This window comes from Lepus europaeus, chromosome 11, assembly GCF_033115175.1.
Source record: "Lepus europaeus isolate LE1 chromosome 11, mLepTim1.pri, whole genome shotgun sequence".
NCBI lineage: Eukaryota > Metazoa > Chordata > Mammalia > Lagomorpha > Leporidae > Lepus > Lepus europaeus.
In genome coordinates this window covers 114232496-114251260 of record NC_084837.1, presented here as the reverse complement: position 1 = coordinate 114251260, position 18765 = coordinate 114232496, and the positions used below count along the sequence as shown (strand labels likewise).

Sequence of the window (18765 nt, the reverse complement as noted above, 5' to 3'; positions counted from 1 at the left end):
GAAAGTCACTAGGGAGAGAAAGTAACCACATCTTGGAAGCAAATAAGCTTTTTTGTAGCACAGCAAAAAAATATGTGTGTGTGTGGTGGGGAGAGAACCCAGGGTTTAGAGCTTGGCTGTGCAGATGGTAATGGGCACGGCAGTCATCTAGGGGTTTGTTAAAGAAGCAGATACCGGCTCCGTCAGGACAGGGCTGGCAGAGGGATGAGATTCTCACAGGCTCCCAGGTGACCCTGGAGCTCTTGGGTCAGGGACCCCACTTGGACAGGGAAGCCTCTAGGAGGCCTTGAATGAAATGGGCAGCCATGTAGTAAAATTTATAAAGTGAATTTTTGGATTTGTGAGGAAAGGCAATCAGATTCATAATGAATATGCAAACATTTTATTAATAGGGTTAATATTTAAGCCATCTGTCATTTAAGTGGAATGAGCAAATGAAATACAAACTTGAACTTGATTTTAGCTCCTTGCATCTGTTGGCCCAGTCTTTCTGAAAAGATTATCATAATAACAGATTGGTCCATTTTATGTATTTTATGTCTGAATTAATTTTAGTCTACTAATTTGAGAATAATTTTGAAAGATGATGTTAATTGCAGGTTGCTTTTAAATTTAAATTTTGCCATGTTTTTCAGATTCAAAGCATTTTTCAGACATTGCCTAATTGGTTGAACCTGACATTGGTTCAGTTGGTTGGAAGAGGGAAAAAATCATCCTTTAATTTTTATTGGAGGAACTTAAAATAATTGCCCTACTTAAAAATTAAGAAATAGAATGTGAAGTTTGTGCTTGAAATGAACTTTGACATGTGGACTGCCACAAGCTGATATTCTGGGTCCTCTTGTATTCCTGGTGCCCAGATGGGGCCTGCCATTGGACAGGTGCCTAGTAAACCTTCGAGTGTGTGGCGTGGTAGCTTTCTTACGGGAACGTGGCAGTCGTGAAAGGATGGCTGGCTTGATCAAGCGTTTGCGTTGGCGTGTGTCTCACAGCAGCCTGACGAAACAAGCGTCCTTATGCCCATTTCATAGATGAGAGGACCGACGCCCAGCTGCTCGGCCGATTTCCCAGAGCTTTCTCCTCGTGGAGGAAGCAGCAGAGCTGGCGTCCTGACGCGGGCGTCTGTGCTTGTCGGGCTGTGCTGTGGGCTGTGGGAGGGTTGCTCATTCACACGGGGAGCAGCGAGTTGATTATGTGGATGCGGGATTTTGAGATTAACACACACAGTGAAAATGATAAAAAGTCAAAGTTTTATTTTGATCTTTAAGGAGAATTGATTCTAAAAATAGTCACGTGGTAGCTGTTTTTGCATGCCTGCTGATTTTTGTTTGAACGCCTGATGTTTTGACTCTTTCCTTGTCATGTGCGGGATATTTTGCTTTCCGGGATGAGTCTCAGCTTTTAAACCACGTCAGGTGGGGCTGGAGCCCCACATCTGGTCTGGGGCTAATTGTTTCCCACTCCCGAGGCAAAACCCCTGAGAGCTCTCTACCCCTCTCCGGGTGGATGCTGATGGCTTTTGCGGTGGTTGTTGGGAACAGGCCCGCTCCCTGCCGCCCGAGGGCTCCGGGGTTGTTCCTCCAGTCCTCTCAGGTGGGTGTGTGCCGGGGCTCCAGGCTTCTGCTTAGTGCGCAGCCACAGAGCCGGGCTCTGGGAGCATCTGGCGTTCTCGCTCGGTGCAGCTTTCCCTTCGCTGCCCTTCTGTCCTGAGAGTTCTTGCCCCACTGACCCCGCGGCCTGGCAGCTCCATCGCAGGTGTTCAGGTTGACCTCGGCGGGCTCCTCCTGGCTTCCTCCAGCACCTCAGCCTGGAAGCGGTCCCGGAAGTAGCCTGGGCAATGGTAGGGCTCACCCCTTCCTTTCCCTTCCTGGCCCGGCAGTCCTGTCCTTTGTTACCAAAGCAACTCGACCTCTGCTGGTACAGCTTCTCACTTGCTTCGGGCAGGAGAGTGAATTTGGGCCTTGTTACTCCGTGTTGGCTGGACGTGGCTCTGTTGGTGGTGGTTCAGGTGTATCTTGTCTTTCTCCACTTCAGGGCTTTGGTTGAACAAAATAAGAAATCATCCCCTGAGTGCTTGCTGTCCGGCTGCGTACTGGAGATGCGCGATGCTTCATAAAATCTGAAAGTGCTGGGGCATCCGGCACAGGCTTCTAAGAATGAGAGGGCCGGGCTCCTCAAAGCGGCAGGTGGCTGTCCTCAGAGTCTCTTGGAGTGTGTGTTGGAGACACAGTCTTCTAGTTCCTACACTAGGCCTACTACAACCAGAATCTCTGGGGGTGTGTTTTTAAATTTTTTTAATTTGAGAGTCAGCAGGTGAGTCCCCATCTGCTGGTCCACCCCCACCAAATGCCTGCCACGACCCGCTCACTTGAGTCATCACCACTGCCTTCCGGACTGCGCGTTCGCCGGGAAGCTGGGATACAGAGTGAGCGAGGACGTGAGGCACCTACATGGAGTGCAGGCTTGGTAACTGCTAGGCCAGACGCCTGCCCCTCCCGCTGGTGGATGCGTGTGTGATCCGGCCTCATGCCCGGAGGCGGCAGGGAGGGTGGGGAAGCGGGAACCGCTGACAGAGTGATACACCACGAGACGCTGGATAGTTCATCGCGTGCTTTCCTGAGCCCCTGGCCATTTAGTTCTCACAGCTCTCTGGGCCTTGCTCTCGTTCTGTAGACGAGAAGCTGAGGCATGACGGGGTTGAGTGGCCTGCAAAGGTTGTCAGAGGAAGGAGGGACCCGATTCTACAACTCAGTCCGCCTTGTGCTGTGCACTGGCCCCTTCTGGAAGGTGGAGCTGGCCTTCCATCATGTAGCATGTTTTCTTTGAAGACGTAACAGATGATATTTTGTGTTAGGGTTAAGGATGGCTCGGAGTGACAGGAAGTACAGCCTAACAGTGGGTTAAGTGGAAGCTTTAGTAGTGCAGGGCTGGGGTCACACACCAGCGTCAGGAACCCAGCCTCCCTCACTTTGTCCCTCTGCCTTGCATGGCCGTAGGCTCACAGTCAGATGGAAGTGGTATTCTAGACAGCTTGAGGAGGGAGGGCAAAGGATGCTCACCTGCTGCCTCTTAAGAGCGTTCCGCGGGAGCCTCGTCATCACACTTCCTCCCACAACACCGTAACCAGCACTTAGACCTGTGGTCATCCTCTCAGCAGTCCACCAGGCCCTGTGTCCAGCTGAAAGCTAAGGGTCTGGTACCGTATGGGAAGGGAAAATGGGATCAGAGGACAACTGGCCGTTCTCCACATGCCTTTTTCTTCTGAACGTGGGGCCTGCTAGGAAATGAAGAATTATTCCCGAGTCCCTGTGGAACTCGAAGGCGTTTTCTAATAATAGCAACAATAAAAGCCAGCAGTGTTTAGTGCATAATTACTGTATGTCGATACCTGTGACAGGGCTTGGCGGATGCCCCCAGAATACTTCCTGAGTGAGCGAGCCAAGGCCAGGTGGTCGGCTCGTGTCTGATCTCACCTGTCGTTTGGTCTTGGTGATGATTCCGTAAGGTCGTTACACCGAGTTTTATTTTACGGATGTGGACGTTGTAGTCCAGGTGGCACAGCTCGCGTTTGATCCCAGGTGATGCTGGTAAAGTGGTGGTTGCTGGTGCTCAGACTGCATATCCCTGGCCTCTGGAGGGGAAGGGTGTCAGATGACCGGGTTGGCCGGTGAGATGTGGGCAGGACTGGCAGATGTCATGAGCAGAAGCTGAGAGCCTGCGCGGTGCTCATCTGACTCTGCCCCTTGGCTCCTGGCTTCTCACTGAGCCACATCCCCTGATGACAGTGATGGGCTGTGTGTGTGTGTGTGTGTGTAGACAGGGCCGAGGACAGGAAGGTAGCGAGCAAGAACTAAGTCTTTGTTCTTGGGGGCTGTTAATTTCTGCAACATGTGCTAGCCTACACCTGGCTGATGGAGGCAGAAGTAGTTTTATATATGAGGGTGTATTTAATTTTCAGACTGATGTATCTGAAAGACGGGGTGGAGGGGAGGAGAGGTTGATTTTCCACCTGCTGGTTTTCTTCCCCAAATTTCTGTCTACTAGTTCACTCCTCAAATAGCTACAATGGCCAGGGCTGAGCCAGGCTGAAGCCAGGAGGCTGGAGATCCGTCCAGATCTCCCATATGGGTGGCAGGGGCAGGCGTTTAGGCCATCTTCCCACTGCTTTCCCAGGCTTGTTAACAGGAAGCTGGTTCAGACGTGGAGTAGCCAGGACTGGATCTGGTGCCCATATGAGATGCCAGCATCACAGGCAGCGGCTTAACCCATTGCACCACAGTGCCATCCCTGAGGCTGTGTTCCGTGGAATTGTGAATCACATACATTGTAGAATGCATAGGCTTTTGAGGAAGAACACTGTACCTGATGTGCTGGCTTATTTTTTTTTTTTCCTATGACAAAATCATTACTTGTTCCAAAAGAACTGGTTTATAAATACATATTTTCAACTTGGAATCAGCCTCTGTTCTCTTTCTTCAATACACAGAGCTTGATTTTATTGTGCAGCGGACATAGCTTTCACAGAGGCCACGGCTTGTTTGTTTAACGTGATTTAGGGTTGACTTTCTCTGCACAGAGGCGGTGAGGACTTCTGCGGCAAGTGGTTGCCGTTTAGAAGGAAACGAGAGTGTGAAAACATTCCCTTTGAGGATGCATGCCCTGCTCTTTGTCTGCCATGCGCTATATGGGCAGCGTCCACGGGCGACAACATCACCACCAAACGTGGGCCTGGCAGGCTCAGCGACTGGCACTTCTGGGTTACATGGTGCCTTTCTCTTCAGAAATGACCACACTGTATCCAAGAAATGAATTGAGGTGTTAACTTTAACTCGGATTTAGAAGTGCAGTTTAGATACTGGCCTGAGTGGAGTTTGTGATGGAAGAATGTGGCGTGAGGGTGGTGAGGGGACTGGGCGTCCCAGAGGCCCAGGACAGGTGCACCCCTGTGGTTGATGATTAAAAAAAAAAAGTTTGGTTTTCATTTTAGAGTCAGAGACAGAGGGGCAGGCAGGCAGAGTTCTCGTCTGTGGATTGGCTGGCTCCCTGAATGCCTGCAACAGCTGGGACCAGTCCAGGCTGAAGCCAAGAGCCAGGCACTCAGTCTGGGTCTCCCACCCAGGTGCTGGAGCTGTGACTGCTGCCTCCCTGGGTGTGCGTTAGCAGGACGCTGGAACTGGGAATGGACCTGGGACTTGAATTCAGGCACTCCAGTATGGGATGTGGGTGTCCCAGCCGGCATACTGACTGCTATGCCAAATGCACACCCCTCGTTGGTGATTCTTATTATATATGAGGATCCTCAAAAAGTTCATGGAAATATTTATTACGAAAAAACTGTGCATGAATTTTAAAGGTATTTTTACACCAAAATGTATCTTTTAATTCTGTTTTTCCATGATTTTCTGGAAGAACTGTATTATCATTATTTTGGGGGATAGAGGGAAGGACTGACTGGGTGTTAGTGCTCTTGTTTTGGTTTTTATTATTACTGTTAAAGACTTGCAATTCTGTGAAACATCAAAAAATGCTGATTTTTATAGTTCGATGCTTGGTATGTGACAGGACCACTTGCATCAGTACCGTACATATACTCTGCCACCAAGAGTCAGTGGGGAGATAGCTGACAGCACCCTTATCAATTTTACACATACTTCATAACTTGCAATGCATGGATCAGCACTTTGGGACAGTACTTGTAAAGCCGTAACACTTGCGGGTGGGGTTTTGAGAGCAGAAAACAAAGCCTTAAGTACATAATTTAATCCATCAAAATCTGAACAGTAGTACTATGTTAGCCTTCAGAGTGGACATACTTTACCTGAGGGTAAATATTTTTGTGTATTTCTTTTCATTTTTTTCTACTCCACTTTAGATTTCTCTTGTATATGAACTTGCACAAATGCATGCTATATATATAAATTTTGAGGAGCGTCGCTAGCCAACATATAACTTAGGATGGGCCAGCTCCGGATGCCTCTCAGGGTGTTCGGCTGTGTTGAAGGCAAACGCTGCAGCTGCATTGAGGGTTGCAGCCAGGGAGAAGACAAGAGGGGGAGGTGATGTATGTGGTCTGTGACGCTGTTAAGACTTGAACGTTACAAAGAACAGTTTTCTTTGCGTTTGCCATGCTGTGATAATGTGAACATTCCAGTAAGATGCTTTTGTCCTCAGAAATTTCAAGTGTAATCAAAGATAGAAGAGTCTAATGAATCAGCATGTGTGTGTCACCCAGATCTAAGACTTAGCAACTCACAGCCAATCTGTTTTTGTCTATGTTCTATCTACTTCCTTCCTCTCATGTTATTGTGAAGCAAATCCCAGACATTGTATTATTTCATCAGTTATTATTTCAGTTCACAACTCTGATACAAAACTTCAAGAAATGCAGTTATAGGAACTGGCGTTGTGGCATAGTGGGTAAAGCTGCTGCCTGCAGTGCCGGCATCCTATATGGCCACTGATTTGTGTCCTGGCTGCTCCACTTCTGATCCGGCTTCCTGCTAATGGCCTGGGGAAAGCAGCAGAAAATAACCCAAGTGTTTGGGTCTCTGCTGTCCACACAGGGGACCTAGAAGAAGTTCCTGGCTTCCTCCTGGCCCAGACCTGGTTGTTGTGTCCATCTGGGGAGTGAACCAGTGGGTGGACTATCTCTGTCTCTCCCTCTCTCTATCACTCTGACTTTCAAATAAATAATCAAATTGGTGCAGGTGGTGACTTAAGGCTGACCCCATAATTTCTTAATATAATCAAACATCAGTGCTCAAACTTCAGATAGTCCCTGAGTGTCATAACCTTTTTTTAAAAAAAGATTTTATTTATATGAAAGAGTTACAGAGAGAGAAAGAGAGAGAGAGAGATCTTCCATCCTCTGATTCACTCCCCAAAATGACTGCAATGGCCAGAGCTGAGCTGATCTGAAGCCAGGAGCCAGGAGCTTCTTCTGGGTCTTCCACGTGGGTGCAGAGGCCTAAGGACTTGGGCCATCTTCTGCTTTCCCAGGCCTTAGCAGAGAGCTAGATTGGAAGTGGAGTAGCCGGGTCTCATGGTGCCCATATAGGATACGGGCACTTCAGGCTGCAGCTTTACCCACTATGCCACAGCACCAGCCCCCTAGTGTCATAGTCTTTTGAACAGAGTCATGCATTGTGATTGATGGGTGTATCCTTTAACCCTCAGGCTTCCCTGCCCCCCTCCCTCCCTGGGGTTTGTTGAAGACACCAGGTTGCTGTCCATGGGATTTCCCAGTGGGCTTTGCTGCCTGTACTTCCTGGTGCAGTCTCCTGGGCCTGAGAGTTGAATTCAGAGGCTGCGTCAACCTCAGGTGGTTGGTTTAGTCAAGACTACTTGGTGGGTAGTTTGGTCGTCTCAGGAGGTACGTAATGTCGATTTCTCTCTCCTTTGGTGATGCTGAATCGCCTATAGCCAGCAGTTAATGAGGAGTTGTGGAACGTTGATAATTGTGACTGTCATTTTCCCTTCATTTATCACCTGGTGTGTTTCGTCATATCCACTTGTAGGTTGCTGTGGTTGATGTCTGGGAGAGGTGGGATTAAGGCTTGATTCTTTCCTTCATATGCTGCTGGGAAAATGACTCTGTTCCCTGGGATCCCAGCAGAAGGAGGAGCTTTTTGTTTTTTAACTGGAAGCTCGGAGGTCTTCCTGTATCCTTGAAACTGAGGGATCTGACCAGGACCCGAGTTCCCCCAGCTCCGTTCAATGCCTGGGGCCTGAGCCCTCCCCACTTCGCCTCTCTGCAGCTGGGGGAGAATGCACTCTTTCATGTCAGTTTGTTTTTCTCTCTTCCCCTTAGCCCCGTCATTAACACTTCCTCTGGACCTGAGCCATTGCTCCAAGAATCCTCTGTTTCTGAGATTCCTTTGTAGCTTTGTGCTGTGTTTCTCACATTTGGTGGTTTGGATTGTTAGTTTGGTCTTGGTGCCACCCATCCCATTCTCCAGTTAGCTGCTGGATTTTTAAATTCACGAAGCATAGCTTCAGCTCCAAGGTTCTCCTGAAGACTCACTAAAAATAATAATAATCACTGCTGCTGGCTGTCATTGCTTCTCGATTCAGCTGTTGTCGATCTCCCCGGCAGTTTCATTCCTCCAGGAGCCCCCAGTTCTGGTTTTTCTGTTTGTTCTGGAAGTGTGGCTGTCGATCTTTGCCTAACTCAGGGTTCTTTCCACCCATGAGGCTCAAATCCAACATGGATACTGTAGGAATCCCGTGGGCCTCCTACCTCTGCAGAGGGTAGGAAAGGCTTCGGGAAGTTGTGACTGGAGAGGTCGGGAGACCAGCGGGGACTTCAGAGCAACACAGCCTGGTGCTGCCTGTGTTGTGGAGGTCTGTCCGCTTTCCTGGGCGGGGCTCATTCTCCCAGAACCGCAGCAGCGTCTTTGCCCAGGCTCCTTGCTCAGACTTTCAGGGCTTTTCTCTTAGGGTGTGGAGAGAGGAGACCTTTTTTTGTTGTTGTTGTTAAGATTTATTCATGGGTCCAGTGCTGTGGCGCAGCAGGTTAAAGCCCCGGCCTGAAGTGCCGGCATCCCATGTGGGTGCCTGTTCTAGTCCCGGCTGCTCCTTTTCCAGTCCAGCTCTCTGCTATGGCCTGGACAAGTAGCGGAAGATGGCCCGAGTGCTTGGGCCCCTGCACCTGTGTGGGAGACCTGGAAGAAGTTCCTGGCCCCTGACGTAGGATCGGCCCATTTGGGGAGTGAACCAGCGGATGGAAGACCTCTCTCTCTGTCTGTCTCTGTCTCTCTCTCTGTAACTGACTTTCAAATAAATAAAAATAAATCTTTAAAAAAATATTTATTTAAAAGTCAGAGTTACAGTTAGCAAGGGAGAGAAATTGATTTTCCATCTGCAGGTTTGCTCCCCAGATGGCTGAAGCCAGCAGCCAGGAGCTTCTTCCAGGGGCCCAAGCATCTGGTTCATCCTGTGCTGCCTTTCCCAGGCCATTAGCAGGGCGTTGGTTTGGAAGTAGAGCAGCCTGGACTCGAACCAGCACCTGTATGGGACACCAGCATCGCAGGCAGCAGCTTTACCTGCTATGCCACAACACCAGTGCTGAGAGCAGCTCTTTCTGCCTGGACCTGAGACCTTGTCACAGCCTCTGCTCAAGGAAAGGGGGTCGCTGCCGTGACTGGGGACAGGAAGACGGCAGAGCTGCAGATAAGCTACCATTTTTCCTGAACCCCTCGGAAGTTGTAAACATTTTCTACATGTAAGAGAGAACGGTATACGTCATGGCAGAGATCTGAAAACCAGTAAGTCTGGGATTGTCTTCCCTGAGCTTCCCAGAGCTGCCTCCCCGACTCCCTGCTTGTGCTGCAGCTTCTGGGGCCTGTGTTTGCGCTCTGCTCTGTGGACCGCGCTCGGCCGGATCTCGTGTGTTGGGTGTGCTACTTGCTTTACTGTGCTATCTCCTGAGATGCTACTGTGCCCACAGCATGCAGTGTCTGGGATGGAAACTTGTACCACCTTCCTTCCCTAAGTGATGAAATTATTTTCAGAAATAATCGTGAAATGAAATGAATAGCAGCAGACAGTGAACGTCTTCCTTTATTGAACTTTGTTATTCGTTCTTGTGAGTTAAATAAGAAAGACAAAGATAGACATTGCATTATGAGGCAGGATAGAGCCCCACAACTGTTTCGCTAGTTGTCTTTACATTTAGTTACCTTTTTCATTGATTCTTGCTTACAGGCTTTGTATGGTTTTTTTAATGTAATTAATCACCCATTAACTAATAAGTTCATTTTTCCTAGGAAAACTGAATATATCCATTAGGCCACTACCAAGAAAATTGATATTGATCCGTGGTCATAGTCTCTTCTTTAGTTTTGAAACATTTAACAATTTAAAGAGAATAAATTTTGGTGTTAAAGGTACTGGTTTAGGGGCTGGTGCTGTGATGTAGTGGGTTAAGCATCCGCCTGTGGCATAGGCAGCCCATATGGTGCTGGTTCAAGTCTCAGCTGCTCCACTTTGGATCCAGCTCCTTTCTGAAGGCCTGGGAAAGCAGTGGAAGATGGCACAAGTGGTTCGGCCCCTGCACCCGCAAGGAAGACCTGGAGGAAGCTCCTGGCTTTGAATCAGCTCAGCTGTGGCCGTTGTGGCCATTTGGGGAGTGAACCAGTGGGTGGGAGACCTCTCTGTCTGTCTGTAACTCTGCCTGTCAAGTAAATAAATACATCTCTTTTTTTTAAAAAAAGGTACTGGTTTAGATTTAATAAATTATTTTGAATCTGAATTGAAACTTACCATTACCAAGCAGCAGTTATATCTTACTGTTTACACTCTATTTCACTGTTCATTTTTTATTATTTATCTATTTATTTAAATGGCAGAGTGACAGAGGAAGTGAAAGAGATTTTCTGTCCACTAGTTCACTCCTCAAGTGGGCTACAATCGCTGAGGCTGAGCAAGGCTGAAGCCAGGAGCCAGGAGCTCGATCCAGGTCTCCCATGTGGGTAGCAGGGGCCCACGTTCCTGGACCATCCTCTGTTGCTTTCCCAGGAGCATTAACAAGAAGCTGGGTTGGAAGTGGAGCAGCCGGGACTGGAAAAAGTGCTTCAATAAGGGATGCCAGTGTCCAGAAGCTGAACCCACTGCGCCACAACAAACACTGCTCATTGTTTTGACTTTCAGACTTTACACAAATGTAAATACAAAAGGTCTCATAACATGGCAGAATTGGAGTAATTCAAGTTCTTGGTCTTTACAGTCATGAGCTATCTTTGTTTGTTGTGAATCTTCCACTTAAATGCAGGATAATACAGTGCCACGGGCTTGGAGAGGTGGACTTCATGTGAAGTAGGCCTGAAGTAAAATAGAGCATTCTGAGTCTCCCATGAGCAGCTGTCTGCCTGTCTGCACACAGGGAGGCCCAGCCCTAGCTGGGGATTTTCTCAGTGAACCTCTGTGTAGAAAGTATTGGAAGAGTGAATAATGGGGACAGGGTGAAGCTGCCACTTGAGATGCCCACGTGCCAAATCAGCGTGCCTGGGATCAAGTCCTAGCCTTGCTTCCCATCCAGCGTCCTGCCAGTGTGCACCCTGGGAGGCAGCAGTGATGGCCCACCTAGCTGGGTCCTGGTTTCAGCCTGGCCCAACCCTGGCTGTTGTAAGCATTTGGGGATTGATGGAGGATCTGTCTCTCCCTGTTTCTCTGTTACACTGCCTTTCAAATAAATAAGTAAATAAGTCTTTTTTAAAAGTAAATAATAAGTCTGATAATTTTCTGCTTACATTTGTATTATTTAAACCCAACAGGTAACTGCAGCAATTATTCAGAACTTAGATCCATAACAGATTGTTTTTTTCAGGGAAAAAGTATTTTATTATTGACATGGAGTAGAATTGCTAGCATATGGTGGTAATAAAAAGGATGCTCTTAGTCCATGTCTTAGTCTGTTACTATAGCTGAGTACTAGATAAGGGTTTTTTTTTTTTTTACTTTTATTTAATGAATATAAATTTCCAAAGTACAGCTTACGGATTACAATGGCTCCCCCCACCCCATAACTTCCCTCCCACCTGCAACCCTCCCCTGTCCCGCTCCCTCTCCCCTTCCATTCACATCAAGATTCATTTTCAATTCTCTTTATACACAGAAGATCAATTTAGCATATATTAAGTAAAGATTTCAACAGTTTGCACCCACACAGAAACACAAAGTGTAAAATATTGTTTGCATACTAGTTATAGCATTAGATCACAATGTACAGCACATTAAGGACAGAGATCCTACATGAGGAGTAAGTGCACAGTGACTCCAGTTGTTGACTTAACAAATTGACACTCTTGTTTATGGCATCAGTAATCACCCTAGGCTCTTCTCATGAGTTGCCAATGCTATGGGGCTATGGAGGCTTTTTGAGTTCGCCGACTGTGATCATATTTAGACAAGGTCATAGTCAAAGTGGAAGTTCTCTCCTCCCTTCAGAGAAAGGTACCTCCTTCTTTGATGGCCCCGTTCTTTCCACTGGGAACTCACTCACGGAGATCTTTCATTTAGGTCGTTTTTTTTTTTTTTTTTTTTTTGAGGGGCCAGAGTACCTTGGCTTTCCATGCCTAAAATACTCTCATGGGCTCTTCAGCCAGATCCGAATGCCTTAAGGGCTGATTCTGAGGCCAGAGTGCTGTTTAGGACATCTGCCATTCTATGAGTCTTCTGTGTATCCTGCTTCCCATGTTGGAACGTTCTCTCCCTTTTTTATTCTATCAGTTAGTATTAGCAGACACTAGTTTTGTTTATGTGATCTCTTTGACTCTTAGACCTATCATTATGATCAAATGTGAACAGAAATTGATCACTTGAACTAGTGAGATGGCATTGGTACATGCCACCTTGATGGGATTGAATTGGAATCCCGTTTTTTTTGTTGTTGTTTGTTTGTTTTTTAAGATTTATTTAAACAATGTTTATTTGAGGCCCGTCCAAAGCCAGGAGCCGGAACTCCATCTGGGTCTGCCACATAGGGTGACAGGAACCCAAGTATTTGTGCCAACAACCACTGTGTCCTAGGCTTATTAGGAGGAAGCTGGGTCGAAGGTGTAGAGTAGCCAGGGACTTAACTCAGGAGTTCCATTGTGGAAAATGGGCGTCCCAAGCAGCAGTTTAGCCTGCTGTGCCATGACACTTGCCCCAGACTGGGCAGTTGCTGACGGATGGGGTTTACAAAGCTCAAAGCTGTGGAAGCTGGGGAGTGTGGGAGCATGCGTGGCGCCTGTGTCTGCTTGGTGTCACAGCAAGCTTGCCAGAGGGAGCTCCTGGTTATTATGAAGCCACTCCAGTGACAGCTCCTGTGACCCAGTGATTCATGCAGAGATCACTTTTTTTTAAAAAGATGTATTTATTTGAAAGGCAGAGTTACAGAGAGGCAGAAGCAGAGAGAGAGAGAGGGAAGTCTTCTATCCGCTGGTTCACTCCCTAGATGGCTGCAGTAGCCAGAGCTATGCTGATCTGAAGCCAGGAGCCAGGAGCTTCTTCTAGGTTTCCCACATGGGTTCAGGCGCCTAGAGATTTGGGGCATCCTCCACTGCTTTCCCAAGCGCATTAACAGGGAGCTGGAGAATAACGAGGACGTGATCTGGCGCCTGTATGGGTTGCAGGTATCACAAGAGGTGGCTTAACCACCAGCACCACAATATCAGCCCCTATATTTAAATTATTATTTAATTGAAAGGGAGAGAGAGAGAGAGAGAGAACTCCCATCTGCTGGTTTATTCTCCACTTGTCCACAATGACCTGGGCTTGTCCTTGTCAGGGCCCAAACCAGGAGCCTGGAACTCAATCCAGGTCATCCATGTGAGTGGCTGGAACCCAGCCCGTCATCTGCTGCCTCCCGCAGTGCACATCAGCAGGGAGCTGGGGTTGAGAATGGAGCTGAGACCCAGGCCTTCTAGCAGGGGATGTGGGCATACCCACTGCTGTCCTAACTGCAGGACAGGCACTGGCCCAGAGAATCTGATTCTTGCTTTGTCCAAGACATGGAGATTGCCTGCATTAACTCGCTCTGCTTTCAGTGCCATCTGTTGACGTTTCTGTCTCTCCCTGCCACTTTTCCCTTCAGAGGGCCCTTGTGAGGACGGTGGGCCCACTCGGCCAGTGCAGGCAGCCTCCTCATCGTAAGATCTGTAATTCAGTCACATGTGCAGGTCCTGGCACACGCATGGGTTCCCGGTATCAGACAGGGTTGACTGTGGAGAGTGTGTTGCAGACGTGCCCTTTACCCCAGTGCTTATTTTAAAGGAATAGGGAAGCTCGTTTTCCTGACCACGGTGTAATTGGCAGTATCAGCAAGTATAACAATGATACAGTATTATTTTCTAATCTGTAGATGTTCACATTTTGCTTATTGTCTTTTTTTTTTTTAAGCTGTATTTATATATTTGAGAGGCAGAGGTACAGACAGAGAAAGGGAGAGACAGAGAAAGAGGTCTTCCATCCACTAGTTCACTCCCCAAATGGCCACAACAACTGGAACTGGGCTGATCCAAAGCCAGGAGCCAGGAGCTTCTTCCAGGTCTCCCACGTGGGTGCAGGGGCCCAAGGACCTGCCATCTTCCACTGCTTTCCCAGGCCATCATCAGGGAGCTGGATTGGAAGTGGAGCAGCCAGGACTTGAACCAGCGCCCATATGTATAAGCCTCAGGCTGAGGCTTAACCTTAACCCTTACATGCACAGAGTATCTCTCTCTCATTGATGCATTTAAACTTCTAACATCCAGCTCTTTACTAATCTATATGAACACAACTGGCTTTTCTTCATTGGTGTTTTTAAAAAGATTTATTGTTTAGTTTGAAAGCTAGAGTTACAGAGAGGGAGGGGCTGCGGGAGAGAAAGCGGTCTTCCATTCATTGGTTTACTCCCCAGGCGGCCGCCCGCAATGGCCAGGGCTGGGCTAGGCTGAAGCCAGAAGCCAGGAACTCCAGGAGTTTTTTTGTTTTGTTTTGGTGTTTTTTGTTTTTTATAATTTTTTAAATTTATTTTTTATTTTTTGACAGGCAGAGTGGACAGTGAGAGAAAGAGAGACAGAGAGAAAGGTCTTCCTTTTGCCGTTGGTTCACCCTCCAATGGCCGCCGCAGTTGGCGCGCTGCGGCTGGCACACTGCTCTGAACCGATGGCAGGAGCCAGGTGCCTCTCCTGGTCTCCCATGGGGTGCAGGGCCCAAGCACTTGGGCCATCCTCCACTGCACTCCCTGGTCACAGCAGAGAGCTGGCCTGGAAGAGGGGCAACCGGGACAGGACCGGTGCCCCGACCGGGACTAGAACCCGGTGTGCCGGCACTGCAGGCGGAGGATTAGCCTAGTGAGCCGCGGTGCTGGCCAGAAGCCAGGAGCTTTATCCAGGTCTCCCATGTGGGTGTCAGGGGCCCAGCTACTTGGGCCATCCTCCACTGCTTTCCCAGGCCATTAGCAGAGAGCTGGATCAGAAACGCAGCTGAGACTTGAACTGGTGCCCATGTGGGATGCCACATCACAGGCGGTGGCCTTACCCACTGCGCCACAACTCCAGCCCTCCTTTATTGATCTCATATCATGCAACTTTCCAAAGTTCGCTTTGGAATTTCTTACATGTCTACCCCCATAGTTTCTGTCTTCCTTCATGGAGAGCTCTGTTTTCATCTGATGTCATGTTCCTTCTGCCAGGAGGATTTCCTTTAACATTTTTCTCCATGCAGGTCTGCTGGTGATAATTCTTTCTGAAAACACCTGTTTCCTTTGAACATTGCACATTTTAGCCTGGTCCCTTTGGTTTGTGGTTTCGTACTCAGTTAACCATTCAGCAAGATGCTGGGTGCCTATTGCGTGCCCAGCACTGTCCTAAGCATTTAGACAGACAGTAGTGATGGAAACGGAGCACTTACGCTTCATGGAGCTTAAGTTCTGCTCAGGGCAGACAGATAATCTGAGTAGACACGAAGTCGGAGAGCAGCGGTAAGAGCTGTGGAGGAGAATGAAGCTGGAGAAGGCATAAGGTGGTGTGGTTTGGGTGCCAGGGCCGTGCTCGAAAGGGCAAGTGGGAAAAGGATGCCACGTGAGCAAAGACTTGGAGAGGGAGGGGAAACTCAGCTGTAAAAACTGTGAGGTTTGTGATCGCAGTGAGCCCACGGGCCTGCAGTGCAGCAGTGTGCACAGGGTGTGGAGCTGGGAGGAGACCTGAGCTGCTGCAGGCTCTGAGCTGGAAACCACGTGCATGGTGTGACCTAAGGTCTCACCAGCTCACTCTGGCTCCCGCACAGAGAGTAAACTGTGTGTTGGAGAGGGACCCAGTGAGGGAGAGCAACTGCTTAGCTGGGCCTATCTGTGAGAAGTGGCAGGACCCAGAGTGTTCTGTGGGGAGCCGTGAGGATTGGCTGTGGCTGTCGGGGAAGGGAGAAGGACTGAGAATTGGCCCCAGGGTTTTGGCCTAAAGAGAGGGAGGGACTGGGTTGTGTCTGAAGTGAGGACGCTGCTGATGGCAGTGGCCGGCTATGGCCGGCAGCGGCCTGGCCCAGGGCAGGTGCTCTGTAAGGACTACGGAATCGGGGAAGGGGTCAGGAGTTCAGGTCGGGGCTGTTAGGTTCCAGGCGGCTGCTGCACCTTTGCGAGGTGATGCCGAGTGGGCCGTTTGACCTGACAGCTTGGCGGGCAGAGGAGCCGTCTAAACTGGGATTCAGGACGGTTGTTAGGTACCACGTGAAGCATTACAAGATATGCTAAGAAGAATTTAAATCTTTATAATGAGTGTTCCTGTCCAATGAGAGACATGCCTAAAAATGTTCAGAACAGCATTGTCTTAGGAGACCTAGGTGGAGGACACAATATTTGCCAACAAAAGAAATTGAAGAATAAGACGTGGCACAGTTTAGACTGGCGTTCTGTAGTGATGAAAATGGATGTGCAGCAGCATGGCGAAAGCAAGCAGAAAGGCATCCTTTGTGTAAAGGAAACAGCTGTGCTGTTGGAAGTCAGGACGGAGGTTGTCGGAGGCGGAAGCAGGGGTCAGCTCTGGCTCTGTGTCCGCATTGCTGGTCCTGAAGTGTTGGCTTTGCTGGCATTCTTTGAGCTGTGCATTTTTGCTTTGAATACTTTTTGGTGAAAGTGTTAAGTTTCTTTAAAAAAAGTTAATTGTCACGTTAATGTTACTCTCAGAGTTGGCAGAGCAGATTCTTGTTGTTTTTTTTTTTAAGATTTATTTATTATTTTTTTTATTTTTTTATTTTTTTTATTTTTGACAGGCAGAGTGGACAGTGAGAGAGAGAGAAAGAGAGAAAGGTCTTCCTTTGCTGTTGGTTCACCCTCCAATGGCCGCCGCGGCCGGCGCGCTGCGACCGGCACACCGCGCTGATCCTATGGCAGGAGCCAGGTGCTTCTCCTGGTCTCCCATGGGGTGCAGGGCCCAAGCACTTGGGCCATCCTCCACTGCACTCCCTGGCCACAGCAGAGAGCTGGCCTGGAAGAGGAGCAACCAGGACAGAATCCGGTGCCCTGACCGGGACTAGAACCCGGTGTGCCGGCGCCGCAAGGCGGAGGATTAGCCTGTTGAGCCACGGCGCCGGCCTATTATTATTTTTTGACAGGCAGAGTTAGACAGTGAGAGGGAGACAGAGACAAAGGTCTTCCTTCTGTTGGTTCACTCCCCAAATGGCCACTACGGCCAGCGCTGCGCTCATCCAAAGCCAGGAGCTGGGCGCTTCCTCCTGGTCTCCCATGTGGGTGCAGGAGCCCAAACACTTGGGCATCCTCCACTGCCCTCCTGGGCCACAGCACAGAGGTGGACTGGAAGAGGAGTAGCCGGGACTAGAACCCGGCACCCATATGGGAAGCCTGGGCTGCAGGCAGAGGATTAACCAAGTGAGCCCTGGCGCCGGCCCCCTCCCTCCCTCTTTCCCTTTCCCATCCTCCTCCTCCCTCCACCTCCCTTTCCCCCATCTCCCCCTGAGTCCCCTAACTCTTCCTGTATCCTTTCTCTTTCTCGCTCTCTTTCTCTCTCTCACTCTACCTTTCAAATAAATAAATAAATCTTAAAGATACACTGAACTAAAGTTGAGTATATGTAAATTTAGAATAGTGGTGGGGAACATTTTTTCTGCCAAGAGTCATTTGGGTATTTATAACATCACTCACAGGCCGTACAACATTATCAACTTAATAATTAGCCTGCTATAGATATATCGAATTTCAAGTCCCACCTGCGGTTGCCTTGGCAAAGCCAGGCAGAGTGTGTTCATGGGCTTTCAGAGGCCCACAGACCAGGTGTTCCCCACCCCTGAGAACTTTAAGCATTGTGGCAAGGCTCTCATGTATTTACCAGGATGTTAACCTCACAGGATTCATTAATGAGATGAGAGTCACCTCTGTAATGAAGTCCCTTAAGACCCCACCCATGCTCTGTAGCTGTCTGTCGGGGCTTCCCTGATGCCTTGATTGAATTGTCCCAATTCCTCACATGACTCAGTGGATTGGAACGATAGAGCAGATGTAACAAGGCAGCAATCAATGTATAATGAGAATAAACCCAAGGTCTTGCATTTAGGTTCAAGAAAAAGAAGGGCAGTGTAGGATTTGCCAGCATAGATGATGGCCCTTCAGGAGGTTTTACTGATTCCAGAAGGAGCTCTTCAGGAAACGGTACCCCTGCCCCAAGATGTCAAGAAGGCATGGAACATAGTTATACCACACCAAGAGGGTTGTGAGGGTGGTGGCACCATGGCTATCTGTCTTTGCTTTTTTGAGATTTATTTTATTTATTTGACAGGCAGAGTGACAGAGATGGGGTGTGGGAGAGATCTTCCATCTGCTAGGTCACTTCTCAAATAGCTGCAAAGGTTGGTGCTAGGCCAGGCTAAAGCCAGGAGCCAGGACAGAAACTCCACCCAGGTCTCCCCCGTGGATAGCAGGGTCCAAGTACTTGAGTTATCATCTGCTGCTTTCCCAGGCACATTTGCAGGGAGCTGGACTGGAAGTGGAGCAGCCAGGACTTGAATCTGACTCCAGTAAGGGAGGCAGGTGTCCCAGGTGGTGGATTAACCCACTGCACTGTAATGGCAGCCCTGTGGCGCCATATTGTAGGAGTGACATGGACGAGGAGATGCACTGGGTTTGAGGGGTTATGAAGTGGATTACGGCCAGCGCCGCGGCTCACTAGGCTAATCCTCTACCTGCGGCACTGGCACACCGGGTTCTAGTCCCGGTCGGGGCACCGGATTCTATCCCGGTTGCCCCTCTTCCAGGCCAGCTCTCTGCTATGGGCCGGGAGTGCAGTGGAGGATGGC

At 48.9% G+C, this 18765-nt stretch overlaps 1 protein-coding gene across 1 annotated transcript in view; it reads left to right on the top strand.

The window, feature by feature from the left end:
- The window catches only part of REC114 (REC114 meiotic recombination protein), a 112142-nt gene that overhangs the window by 3284 nt on the left and 90093 nt on the right, over nucleotides 1-18765 (top strand). The window lies entirely within an intron of this gene.